The sequence below is a fragment of the Symphalangus syndactylus genome, chromosome 1 (assembly GCF_028878055.3).
Source record: "Symphalangus syndactylus isolate Jambi chromosome 1, NHGRI_mSymSyn1-v2.1_pri, whole genome shotgun sequence".
Lineage (NCBI taxonomy): Eukaryota > Metazoa > Chordata > Mammalia > Primates > Hylobatidae > Symphalangus > Symphalangus syndactylus.
Window position 1 is genome coordinate 117,921,688 of NC_072423.2, and position 13,837 is coordinate 117,935,524.

General features: G+C 45.5%; 1 protein-coding gene across 2 annotated transcripts in view; it reads right to left on the minus strand.

The window, feature by feature from the left end:
• Window positions 1-13,837, minus strand: part of GASK1A (golgi associated kinase 1A) — an 81,332-nt gene that overhangs the window by 52,658 nt on the left and 14,837 nt on the right. The window contains exon 1 of one of the 2 annotated variants that reach the window (XM_063636625.1): window positions 6,608-9,106. The exons of the other annotated variant lie outside the window; for it this stretch is intronic. The gene's annotated coding sequence lies outside the window, so the exon portion shown is untranslated. Of the gene's footprint in view, window positions 1-6,607; window positions 9,107-13,837 lie in introns of those variants that run through there. 2 annotated transcript variants of the gene reach the window in all.

The following is a 13,837-nucleotide window of genomic DNA, read 5'->3' on the forward strand; positions in this document are numbered from 1 at the left end:
TGATAAGACAGTTCCTCTACTTCCTGCAACCTCCCTGGAAGGGAGGTATCGTTCCTCACATTGGGAAGCTGAGGAAACTGAGGCATAGATAGCTTATGTCAGTTTCTTACAGCCTCATAGCTAAGTGGCAGAGTTAGATTCAAACCCAGGTCTAGCTAACTCCTTAGCCAGAGTTTTGACCCTGCTATTTTAGAAGCCTAAAAGATTAAGAGCTGTTTTTCCACCTGCCTCCCTTCTCCAAGCAAGCAAGCAAGCAAGCAAACCCGGAGAGCTGGAAGCCATCCTCTTCCTGCCCCAGGATAGAATAAAAAGGCTGTTGCTTTAAAAGCCAACCAAGGCTCCTAGAGGTAAACTGAGATGGGCTGTCTGACTGATATCAGGTCACCTAGGCGAGGAGATGCTTGGAGCCAGACAATTTGATTTAGAAAAGTAATGCTGTTGTTCAGCTAAAAATGGTAGATTAAGCACCTGCTATTCTCTCTCTTTCCTCCTGAAATATGAATATAACAGTGAAGTGTTCTTATTTTTAAAGAACAAATCCCTAAGGATAAAGAGAACAGGAAAGCAGTCAACCATAAAAGCAAAATTCAGGAAGCTGGAAAGCAGTTGAATGAGTAGCAATGGCCTGAGCAGACTCATGAAAGCTGAATCCTAAACTAGAAGGCAGGTCAAAACTCAACATGATTTACACCAAGGGAGCCCGCAACAGGTCAAGGACTGGTGCTGCCGGATGCCTCCAGAGGAGGCAGTAAAGATGAATAAAAAACCAAAGGATTGGCTGAAAGTCGACTTAAGAAGAAGCTAGACACCCAGATCTCCATACTGTGAAGTCAAGCAACTGTCCCTCCTGCACCCAGCAAAAGACTGAAGGTTTGTTCTATGGAGAGAGAAAGCTAGGGAATCTACATGCTGGGAGACACCTGGGACAGTTGAGGGCAGTGGGGACTATACTGAAAACAGGAGTTTTAAGAGAACATTTACAAGCTGAACATTGAAATATTGCAAGGGCCCCCCAAGTATCCAACACAATGGCTAAAAAGTGAGACCTTAGTGGTATGGAATTCAGATATTTGCAATTGCCCCACACACTTGCATTTTGATGAGATCACCCCCTAGCAACAGTATGTCCTGTTTCCATGGTTATGGAGAAAGTTTGTTGCTGCAGCCATTAAAAGCAAAAGCTTCCATAGCGATGGCTGCTTGGGGTCACCTATCCTGAGCTTCACCACTTGGCAGTGCTGTGCCTCTCACCTGCTCCCCTATGACTATCAGTTGTGTGATACTGAGGGGTACACAACCCAGAAGTATAGGGAAACTTATGTCGAGTGGAGCAAAGCTTTGATCATTGAGAGACTGAAGGCAGTGGATAAATTCAAGTGGTCCTGAATTCAATTTGTGCAGCTTCTTGGATAGGTCCATAGGATCACACAATCAATTGCCTGTAGCAGCAGCCAGCTTGATAATACATCGCCATATTATCTCTCCTGTTTCCCTGCTTCTTTTTGGGTGTTTCCTGAGATTGTACTCCCAAATAACAGCACATAAGCCTCCAGCCTCGGGCTCTGTTATTAGAAAACCAGGTTAAGACAAACCAAGGCATATCATTGTAAAGCTTCAGAACACTAGGGAAAATATCCTCCAAGTTTTCAGAGAGAAATGGAGAAAAAAATAAAACAAGTTTTATACGAAGTAATCAAGAATCAGAATGGCTGTGGACTTCTTTACTACAATACCCAAGGCTAGAGCACCATTGAGCAAAGCCTTCAAAATCTGACAGAAAATTATTTCTTATAATTCTATACTCAAGCCAAACTATCAATCAAATATGAGAGTAGAATGAAGGCAATTTCAGGCATATAACATTTCAACATGGTTTACCCCTCCTGTAGTCACTTTTAACAAGCTATTGGATAAATAACTCCACTAAAACCAGGAGGTAAGCCAAGAAAGAGGAAGACATGGGATGCAGGAAACAAAGATGCAACACAAGAGAGGCAAAGAGACTCGTGGGATGCTGGGAAAGGAGCATCCTAAGCCAACCGCTGTGCAGCGACCAAGAAAGCGACCAGCTCAGGAGGGGCAGGTCAAAAGGCTCTGGGCACGGGGTTTCCAAAGAAGGTGAAATTGATGTGTGCTTGAGTGTATTAAGAGGAAGTTGGCTTGTGATAAGTACATGAAAAAAACTAAGGAAACAAAAAACACGATTACTAACTAGACAGAAACAGAAAGGTGCCCAGGAAAGGAAAGGTGATCATAATGTAATACAGCAGTCCCCACCCCTTATCCTTGGAAGATACGTTCCAAGCCCCCCAGTGGATGCCTGAAACCTTGGACAGTACCAAATCTCATTGCCATAAATCAGAAATCATTTCTAGAAGTTCATGTCTTCCACCCACAAATTGAATGCCTTTTCCATCTTAACGAACAACTTATCACAAACTGTGGTTGTAACTTTTGCCACAGTTTGAGGTGCAGCAGCAAAACTACCATGAATTTCTCTTTCTTTCTTCAGAAGACAATTTCACAGATAGCAGATTCATTCTTGCTGCAGATTTTAGCAACCCCAGCCTACGACTTTTTTTCTTAAGTCGAGAAACTTTCATCTTCTCACTTAAATGAAGCACTTTCAGCGTCTCTTTGTCACACTCCAATTGCAGGATCACTACTCTTGCGCTTTGGGCCATGATGAAGTAAAATAAGGTTTACCTGAACATGGACAATGCAATAGTCCAATAGTCATCTGATAACTGAGACAGCTACTAAGTTATTAATGGGCAGAGAGCGTCTGCAGTGTGAATATACTGGACAAAGGGATGACTCATGTCCCAGGTAGGACAGAGCGAGATGCCACAAGATTTCATCACACTACTCAGTACAACACACTAATGAAAACATAAATTGTGTATTTCTGGAATTTTCCATTTAATATTTTGAGACTGCAGATAACCTTGGGTAACTGAAACTGTGGAAAGTAAAACCAAGGGTACTACTGGATACCGCTCAGCCATTAAGATATCCATGTCCTAATCCCCAAACCTGTGAACAAGTTACCTTATGTGGTTAGAGGGATTTGGATGGTGTGATTAAATTAACGGTCTTGAAATGGGGAGATTATCCAGGATCATCTGATGGGCCCAATGTAATCACAAGTATCCTTTTAAGAGGGAAGCAAGAAGGTGGCCATGTGATGACTGAAACAGAGGGAATCAGAATCAGTGAGAGAGAAGATGCTGCACTGGTGGCTTTGAAGATGGAGGTAGAGACCACGAGCCAAGGAATGCAGGTGGCCTCTAAAGGATAGAGGCGGCAAGGAAATGGATTCTCTCCCAGACCCTCCAGAAAGAACCGGCCCTGCCAACACCTTGATTCTAGCCAAATAAGACTCACTTTGGACTTCTAGTCTCCAGAACTGTAAGAAAATTAATTCGTGTCGTTTTAAACCAACAAGTTCCTAGCAATTTGTTACAGCACCAATACGAAGCTAATACAGCTGTGAATAGGTTTTAAGTAGTCATAATGTAAACACTGATCTCACCAAAATTATTACCTAATTATATTGGGGGAATGGATGGATGAGAATAACGTGTCTGTACTGGAGGTGGGGAAACGTGGTGAAAGGCCCAAATCCTCATCTTCCATAGAAGGGAGTGAATAAATAATGGTCAAAACTGAGAACAGTTTGGGAAGCACTGTTCCAGTTTTCCACCCTCATTTTTGATAAATGATGAAAAGAACTCCAGAGAAGCTGTGGTTGAGCTATCCAGTGAGTCATCTTCTCCTGAGAAGAGGGTGGGTGGGTGTGGGCTCTTGTGTGATGATCACTCATAAGCTAGTTTATGTTTTGTGTCTTAAACAATAAAACAGCTGATCAGTTAACCTAGTCATCCCCCAGTTAACCTGAGGGAAGTATTGGCAAGATCTGACATCTGCAGTCTCAACTGCTAAGTGATAAGTCATTCATTAGCCTTCGCTCTGAGCAGCTAAACGTCTCCTTGGCCAATGAAATAGCTTTCACCTGAAGCCAACTGGTTTTGTTTTCCATGGCCTGACTCAGACATCTCTCCCCATTGAAGACATGCTAAATACTAAAAACTCACCTTGGGAAGCCTAAGAAAAAAGGCCTTCCTCACTCATTCTGCCACTCCTAAACACCTGAAGCCTGCCAAAGTTCTCCAACCATGAGGCAGGCAGGAAAATAACAGTCAGAATCCAGGCTCTCAGAGGGCAGGTAAATGTTACCAAAACAACGACAGCCTCATAGATCCTAAACGAATGAATGAATGAATGAATGAATGAAATGCGTATATTCAAAAGAGTCACTGATACAGTAGTGGGATTCAATTATCACTAGGGGGCAAAATCACCTTCTCTGGGTCAGTAGTCCCAAAACTTTTTGGTCATATACCTTTACTGGTAAAAAATCTGAGCACATCCTTCCAATATTTACAAGCCATTTTTTCCGCTATTTACAAATTAGAAGTAGGTAATACTACATAAATATGTTCATTATAAAACATGGACAAGAAATTTAAAATCATAAAAGAGTTAGATAAAATAAACATAAACAGCAGTTCTGATATTCTCCTGCTGCACCTGGTGGATTGCCTAGTGTATCCGCTGAAGTGGCTGAGCCCCACTTTGAGACCTTTGATCTAGTAGCAGACTGCCTTCACACACAAGATGACTCTGGCAGGGAGTGACTCGAGTTTGATTCTGTCTATCACCTATTCTTTTTTTCTTTTTTTTTTTTTTTTGGGACAGAGTCTCACTCTGTCACCCAGGCTGGAGTGCAGTGGTACGATCTTGGCTCACTGCAACTTCCGTCTTCCTGGTTCAAGCAATTCTCCCACTTCACCCTCCCAAGCAGCTGGGATTACAGGAGCCTGCCACCACACCCAGCTAATTTTTATATTTTTAGTAGAGCCATGTTGGCCAGGCTGGTCTCAAACTCCTGACCTCAGGCGATCTACCTGCCTCGGCCTCCAAAAGTGCTGGGATTACAGGTGTGAGCCACTGCGTCCGGCCTCTAAGGTTTTACTTTTAACACATCTAGTCTCTTTTAAAAATGCATATTTATTCACAATGTACTAGACATAATCTGAAGGGATTATGGGACCAAGTAAAGTAGCTATTTTCCTGTGTAAGTCAGGAGGATCACCAAGATTGAAATCAATGCTCTAAAGATTCACTGCAGAAATAAATTAATCAAATGGAGTCCAGGCACATTTGAATAAGAAAATTAAGGCATAATGAACACCTGTCATCCTCAAACATTCAGAAATAAAAATCAGAGAAAAAGGTCTGGAAACAAGGAAGGTGGGAATTGTTGAGCTTGATTTTCAAGGATAAAAGAACTGAAGAATGAGATGGTTGTAAACCAATGTTTTCCTCACTCAGAGCTATCCAATAGAAATACAATGTGAATCACATAGGAAACTTCAAAGTTTCTAGTGGCCACGTTTTAAAAAAACGAAAAAGAAACAACTGAAACTCATTTTAATAATATATTTTATTTAACCTGATATATAAAAAATATTATCAGTTCAACATGTTATCAATATAAAAACTATTAATGAGATATTTTAGTTTTTTTTGTAACATCTTTGATATCCAATGTGTATTTCACACAAACAGTACATCTCAATTCAGACCAGCTACATTTCAATATGTGGCTGGTGAGTGCAATATTGAACAGCACAGCTCATGGGTCCTTGGAGCCCCATGAGCCCACAGAATGCTTGAGAAATGCTATACTAAAGGATAAACAGCAGCAGATCACTTGGACCAATAAAAACACAAAAGCAAGCATAAAAATTGTGGTACAGTAGAGTCCCAACTTATGAGAGATCAGATTCTGAATACAGCAAATCAGGCAAAAATTAAGTCCAGATCAGAATTACCCTTGAAAATCCCTTAAGAAAGAAATTGATATGCTATCAGTTTTTCCTCCAGCCTTAGGACACATGCTGAGTCTTTTGCCTCAACAAAATAAAACCGCAGAGTTGGAAAATTATGTCACGTACTCAGCCTCTGGGACTGTCGGTTTGTCTTGAGAAACAAACTAGATCATCTAACAAGGAGGATTCTGGGAAGAAGAATGTTTGAATGCGGACCTACCTGGCTCCACTCACATTTAGAAGGAGACCAGTGATGATTAACACCAGAATAGTAAGCTGATTTCCAATCACCAAGCTTTCTATGCTGTATAGCTTTTAGTAATAAAAAGCATCGCAAAGGGAAGGGAGAGCATACATGACAGTAAAAAGGGCAGGGCTCCCAGGAAGCCTTGAGGAGCCACAACTGCGGGTGGGAAAGAGGGTGGTTGAAGAGAGACAGGCAGCCTGGTCAGACCCCTGGAGCCTGCTGGAGAAGGGGAAGGGGCAAGGCAAGGACCCACCTCACAGGAAGCCTCCCTACCCCTCAGAAATTCTTCCTCCAAAGCAAACTTGACTGCCTCCAGAGGCCCCCAATGCCAGCAGTCTAATTACACCTGCAGAGGCCCACCTGTCCCCACCTTCACCTTTACCTTCCTCACCTCCTCTCATGTCTCACTGAGGCTCCTGAAAAAATAAAATGTCCCTGGAAGTAAGTAGCCATAGCCCCTCACCTTGGATTTCAGCTCTCCTCTTTTGAACGGGATCAAATTAATCAATATTTCCCCTCAGCTCCCTGTCTGCAGCTTCATGTTCACAAACAAATAGGCAAGCTCTGCATTCTTGTCCACATACTTGCTAGAGGCTGCATAAGCCTGCTGAGCACAGACCAATATTTCATAATATCTGGCTCCTTTTCTTTGTTCTGGCCTCCTGCCCTGCTCTGGCCAGGCCAAGTCCGTTGCAGGCTAGATGTGGCCACGTGCTGTTTGGATTTAGCTGTATCCAGCGTTAGAAGGAATGATCGCTTTCCCGGACTGCATATCATCAAGTTCCACCAAGAAAAGCAGCAGCTGGAAGGGTTTCGCTCCTTCCCTTGTGTCATGACATGGAACTTCTTACAGCACATGACCCGGGGTCGGCTTTCTGGACTAGGCCCACAATGTCTGCGCCCTGCTCAGGGTTCTGCCAAGGTGAAGATCTGGCACTGAGTGTTCCCAACACTGAGGCATCTGGAATGATGTATCTGGTGGACAGGGAGGGGCAGGGGTGGAGGAGGGGAAGAGGAGCCAAGCAGAGAGCTCTCCTCCTAGGCAGGAAAATGTGGACTCAACCCCCTCTTCCTTTCTGTGACAGGCACCAGGCATCTCCAGCAATTCATGATGGTGCTATGCATAGGGTCTCAAAAGAACAAAATCTTTCTTGTCTTCATGAAAATGTAAAATTTAGTTGAGGAAATGAGTCCAGGGCCAGATTTTCAAAGACAAAATTAGCAAGCAAGAGAAATTAGTCTTCACTGTCCTCCGTGCCCCACCTTGCCCCAAAATGCAACTACAATGAAATGGTCCATCACCTCATCCATGTGTTGAATGACTGTACAGTTAATTTCTTGGGAGCAGCACTCTACAACAACTAAAGTGAGAAGGATATTCTTTACAAAGTATTAATGTGATTTTCCTGTTTGCTTTTCTGAGAACCTGAGCTTGATCATATTCATCTACTGGGAAATGTGACAGAGGATTGTTACAAAGATAACATGCAATGTGGGCCAAGGGAATGTTCGCCTTCCGATGTGTGAAATAGAATTATATGGAAATGCGTGGTCTTGTAGGCATGGCTGCTGTCTTGAGAGAAGATTTCCTAGATTCCTTCCTCTCTCTCTTTAGCATCAAGGGCCAAGCCTGGAGAATCTTGCTGATTTCGCCCAGGGGCCTCCAGTTTGAGTCCCATGTTTATGCAATCTCCTTCTGCTTTTGAGACTCTGTGGCTGTCTGTCCACAAACTCAAAGAGGAATCTGACTGAAGAGCAAAACCCTACCTCTGGAAGTGGTAGAACATAGCAGTTACTTGTTAAATATCTAGTAACTACTGATTTTTCTTGTTTTGGCAGATGGGAGTCAGAAAGCATTGGAAAGGCCATATTGGTCTCACTCGGCCCCAGGAGCACGCAGCCCCAGCCTGACCGCTCTCACAGGACTGGGCCAACTGATGATGGGTAAGAACACGTGGTCCTCAAGGCAGAGCCTGGACAACCCGTGTAGTAAACTGAATACTGACTCTAAAGATGTCCAGGCCCTAATCTCTGGGACCTGGGACCTTTGCATATGTGATAAAGTTAAGGTTCTTGAGAGGAAGAAACTGTCTTAGATTAGCTGGGTGGGCTCTAAATGTGATCACAAGTGTCCGTATTGGAGGCAGGTGGAGGGACAAATGAATACAGAAGAGGGGACAGCAAAGTGATGATGAAAGCAGAGACTAGAATGATGGTCTCTGAAGATAGAGGAATTCCTGGCACAAGCTAGTAACACAGGCAGCTGCTAGAAGCCAGAAAAGGCAAGAAAAAGGATTCTCCCCTAGAACCTCCGAAGAAAACCAGCCCTTCTGACAACCTGAGTTTAGTTCAGTGAAACTCGTTTTGGACTTCTGACCAGAGCCATAGAGAACAAATTTGTGTTGTTTTGAGCCACTCAATGTTTGTTAATTTGTTACAGCAACGATGGGAAATGAACACAACCCCTACACTGGCTGCTGCAGAGATTGGCAGCACAGCCTCTTTAAGATGCCTTTCTACTATAGGAGTCCCTGGGCAACAAGGGGGGCCAAGAGGACCAGGCCCAGCCTGCCCACCTCAGGAATCTGAGTACATCAGGATGGGCTGCGAGAGAGCCAGCCACTGAAGCCCCAGTAGACAAGCTCCTCCCCACAGCCCTGCCCTGGGAGGAACAGCAGGGAGGCAGGCTTGGGGTTGACAGCTAGACCCAGGACAGAGGTTGCTGAGTACCTTCACCCTGGGGTTTGCTGCACGTGGAAGGTGCCTGCCTGTGGAGGAGAAGCACCAGTGTGCAGCAGCTCCATCCAGAATGTGGAGAATATATTGGCAGGGAGGAGTGGTGATTTGGAAATGCAACAATGCATGCACTGCCTTCCAAATTGGCTTCATTCCCACCAACCTCAACCAAGTTCAAGAAGGGGGACAGCTCCATTAAAACGAGAGAGTAGTTCAGTCAGATTGTCACACTGTGATTGGAACCCATTAGTACAAGGGAAAGAAAAGGAAGAAAAGAGAAAAAGAAGAGAGGAAAAAAAAGTCATAAGGGTATATTATTTCATGAGACTTTAATTTCAGCTATACACACTGATATGTACATGTGCACACACACACACACACGCACACATATTAGGTCACAATGTAAAATGTATTCCTATGCATATTGGTTAAAAAAAAAAAGTCCAAAAGCCCATAGATAAAATGACGTAGTTGTGGCAGTAGAAAACAAAGAGGCTTTTCTCACCCTGTGAATCCTAGGGAAGCTGACACTGGTTAGAGGGTCCCTCCACCCAAATCTAGGCATCACTAGTAGCCATGGAGGAACAAGTCAGCACCAGTTATACCAGAGAAGTGATATCAGGTGAACTGGCACCAGAAAACCCTAGGTTAGCATCTAAGGTCACAGGGAGTGGGAGTGGGCAGGTGGGAGGAAGAGCCACCAGGAGGAGAGGGCCACCCACACAGGGCCATCTGTCATAGCAGGAGGCAGAGACAGAGACCCCCTCCCCTGCCCGCCACACAGTCCTGCTGAGACACCTGTCTTGGGTGTCCTAGCTCTTCACTAATTTCTAAAATGGTGGAAGGCTTAGCACCCGCCTCCTAGGGTTGATATGAGTGTTTAATGAGTTAATGTGTATACAATTCTATAGAAGTCGCAGGGACATAGTAACTGTTCAAAAGGTGGTCGCTCCCATTATTAACATTACCCCACTAAGAACAAGCTACAGCAAAGGGCAAACTGGGCTAAGGAGCTGAGCTCCAGGTCCGCCCTAGACACACCTACCAGCCACGAACTCTGCCAGGAGGTCCAGTCCCGAGTGCGTCTCCATCGCTTGCCCTGCCCCCACCACCTCTTCTCCTTCAGCCTCTCCTGGTTCTTGGATATGAGGCCCCCAGAATATTCCACAAAAGCTGACCCTTCATCCAACCAGCTCTTGGGTGGAGAATCCTTCCATTAGGAGTTCTCCTGGCTGCGTCTTCTGCAGTGTTGGAGCTCATCACAACCAGTGTCCTCCACACAGTGGACAGCAAGGCGATGTCCCAGACCACTTAAAGGACTTCAGAAGTGGTCAGCAGCAGTGTGCCTGCTGGGACGCCAATACCCCCAGGAGCAGCCCTCAACCTATGGCAGACGGGAATTGGCAAATAAAGACTCCATCCTCTTTACCTGTGGGGGAGGACAACTCCTAGGAGTGACATATTCCTCACGGTCTCCCAGAAGTTCCCAGCAGGACTGAGCCCCAGAAGTCCCCAGCAGGAACCTGCCCTTTCATGCACCCTGCACTGGCTGCCTTCCCTGTCTCACTTCCTCCCTCCCTACTGCTGTCTTCTGGTGACGTCTTCCAGATAAACTGTTTGCACTGGAATCCTGGTCTCAAGGTCTCCTTCTGGAGGAAGCCAACCTAAGACACAACCTCATAGGGCCATTATGCTAATTAAATGAGATAACTGTCAAATGCTTACAATTATTCTAGACCCACAATAGATGCTCAATAAACATAAGCTATGAGGGGGAAGAAGAGGAGGAGAACTCCTCCATCGTGCAGCTGTTATTCCAGGTACAGCTGAGGAGGGAAGAATCCGCACCCGGTGAGGGCCAGAACAGCCCATGGAGGAGAGGCCCCTGGGAGATACACCTTTGAAAAAGAATGTGCACGTGTTGTTTTCCAACCTGAAGATGATTCTCCCCATCTCTATGGATCCCAGATCTGTCTCTTTCTCTCTCTCTGTCTCTCTCATGCGTGTGAAAGTAGTAGCTTGAACATGTAATACCTCACACTTGAAACACGGAAAGTCAGGCCAAAAGGGAGCTCCGAAGAGCAGGGAGCAGAGGCCAGAGGTGAGATCAGCAAGACTTACTGAGGGCCTTCTCACTCTCAGACCCAGCAACTCAACCCCAGACTCAACCCCCACTTCACACACAAAACTGTGTTCCTCTGACTCTCTGAAAGGGAGTTGCAGATGTCACCTAAGGTGCAGGTAGCAGAGGGTAGAGGGTGGGCAGGAAGAAAAAATTATTCATCTCCTGTCCCAAATGAGGAACAGTGGCTGGTGGGGTTGCTCATCACAGGGCCCCTCGGCCTGGACATGATTCCAGCCCAGGTTCCAGCCTCAGCTCTGAAACTGCTCAGCCTGTGAAGGGAGCATGGGATGTGCAGTTCTGCACAGGGCCCTTAGCACATGGAGCTGCCAGCTCTCTGCTCCAGGGACAGAGTGACCTACTTGTCATCAGAAAGACAAATGGCCTCTCAGAGTTTGTGCACATTCTCCAAGGAGACCACAAGTCCTGAGGCTCAGTGTGGATGACCCACAGTCCACGGGGCACACGCTGAGCCAGGACCTGAGTATCCCACACCCAAATGGTCACAAGGAACACCCCTCAGTCCCTGACCACAGGACCATGACCTTTCTCCAGTCCCCAAACTATTTGACAAGTTTCATCTCTGGGCCTAGAGGGGAGATGGCCAGGTCCCCGTGGCCTCCTGCCATCACCAGCCTAGCATAGCTACAAATAACACATGGGCTATTGATCCCAACTCCACTGTGGGCATTGATCTCAACTCCACTGTGTTCTTGCTGTGTGACCTTGGGCCTTGATCTCCTCATCTGTACAATGGGGGTCATAATAGCACCTAGTACCTCCTTCATAGGGTGGTCCATTCATTAGTTCATTAAGCAGGTATTTCCTGAGCCAAGCACTGTTCCAGGCAGAAGAGAAACATCATGAGCAAAAGAGACAAAAGCCCGCTTATGGTGGTGACATTCTGATGGGAAAAGAATGTGACCTGTCAATCATAAAAATAAAATCACTCTACTAAATACTATGAGAGTTACATGAGGTGTTGTAGATAAAGCATTCAAAACAGAGCCTGATGTGCAGTTAAGTTCAGTCAATGTTAGCTGTTGTTAGGATTGTTGCTATTACCACGATGGCAATTTTCTAGCAACGCCCATGGGATCAACCCCATGGCAGGGATCCTGGCACTGTGCTGAGAGGAAGAGCCCCATAGGCAGGAATGTCAACGGAGTGTTCCTTATGTCCCCTCGTTTGCTGGTTGCCCTGGTCCAGTCTCCATGTTGATTATACGTTGGGGCTTTGCAGCCCTGCTGGCCCCAGGAGCCCTCTCCACATCCACAGCTGAATTAGCATTTTGTTCCAGCTCACAAGAGCGCCAGTGTGGGAACACCACAGGCCAGAAGGAATTTTGGAGACCCTGTCATTTGTTGGAAATTTTCTCTGGCTGCCTTTGTATTAACAGCCACACATTTTGCTCTCAGATCTGGGAGTGGGGCTGGGATCAAGAGGGAGTGGGGATTGCTGCTGAAAAATAAAGTAAGTTTCTTTCTGGGCTATACCTTTCCAACCTTCCAGAGATTTCTGCTCCCTGGCTGCTCAGAGGCCAAGATGCAGCCTCAGAGAAGAAGGGGAAGGGAGCAGGTCTGTGCCTTCCCTGTGCACGTCTCCTCTCTTTTGACCAAACACATGACAACAGGAGAGGCAAAGCCAATTAGGAACACTTCAGGACAGAATCCACCTCACTCTTCACCAGACATCCCCCCCAGTCTCCAGGAGGTGGTAGAGATTCGTACAGGATTAGACCTAGAGGAGAGTTTATAAACCGGGACCCACAGACAAAATCTGGCCTGCAGATGTGTTTTGTTTGGCTTGTAGTGTTTTAAATAAATTTGAACCAGTATTTAAAATCCAGGATATTTCACATAAAAATTCAGATTTCCAGATTCCCTTGAAAAAGGGGAAGTTCTAGTTACACTTTGGGCCCAGGTCCCTACATGGCTGGCGTAGAGTATGGCACTCTCTCTCAATGACATGCACCCTGAAGTTCACCACAGGCCTCACTACTCCCTATTGTCTCCCAACACCAAGGAAGAAGGACAGTTGCCTTTGGCATCTCATTTGCCTTATCGTTTTTCTTATAGAAGATGAACACTTCTCTGACTACAGCTCAATTAAACCTGAAAAAACAAAACACAGGCGGATTTGTTTTCGTTACACCCAGCCCACTTCCTTCACTTATGCTAGCAGCCTGGCCTCCGTCTGCACTTCAATTCATATCTCTTGGTCCAGGGCTACAACGTCCAATATGAGAGCCACTAGCCACATGTGACTATTTACATTTGAATTAATTAAAATTTAAAAATTTCCATTCCTGGTTGTACTGGCCACATTTCAGGTGTTCAGTTGCCACCTGCAAGTAGTGGCTACTATGTTGGACAGCACAGGATAGAACATTTCCATCATCTCAGAAAGTTCTGTTGGACAACTCTGGAGATATTTAAATATAAGATGTAGGAGGCTAACAACAAATTGAAACATCTGTTGCCCACATCCTCCACATCTACTCTGTGTTGGATGCTGTCAGGGGAAATGATATGCATCGGGGCTGCTGCCTTCCAAGAATTAAGGAGAAAGCCTAATTAGCAAGTCTCTGACTTCTCAGTCAAAGACAAGAGAAGTGCCTGGCAGTGTCTGATGGACCCTCTTGGATTCAGAGAAGAGGAACAGGTCTCTGTGTCCATAGCACAAAGAAAATGCTCTGCTTGTCTACCGCATGCCCTCTCGGCCCAGTCTCAAGCAGAAAACTGCATCGGAGGCCTCCAGAAATGGAGGTTCCCTCAGCCCTCTCATGGAGATGCTGCTTAGAAGACTGAGGCTGAGCCTCTATGCATGTGTCTT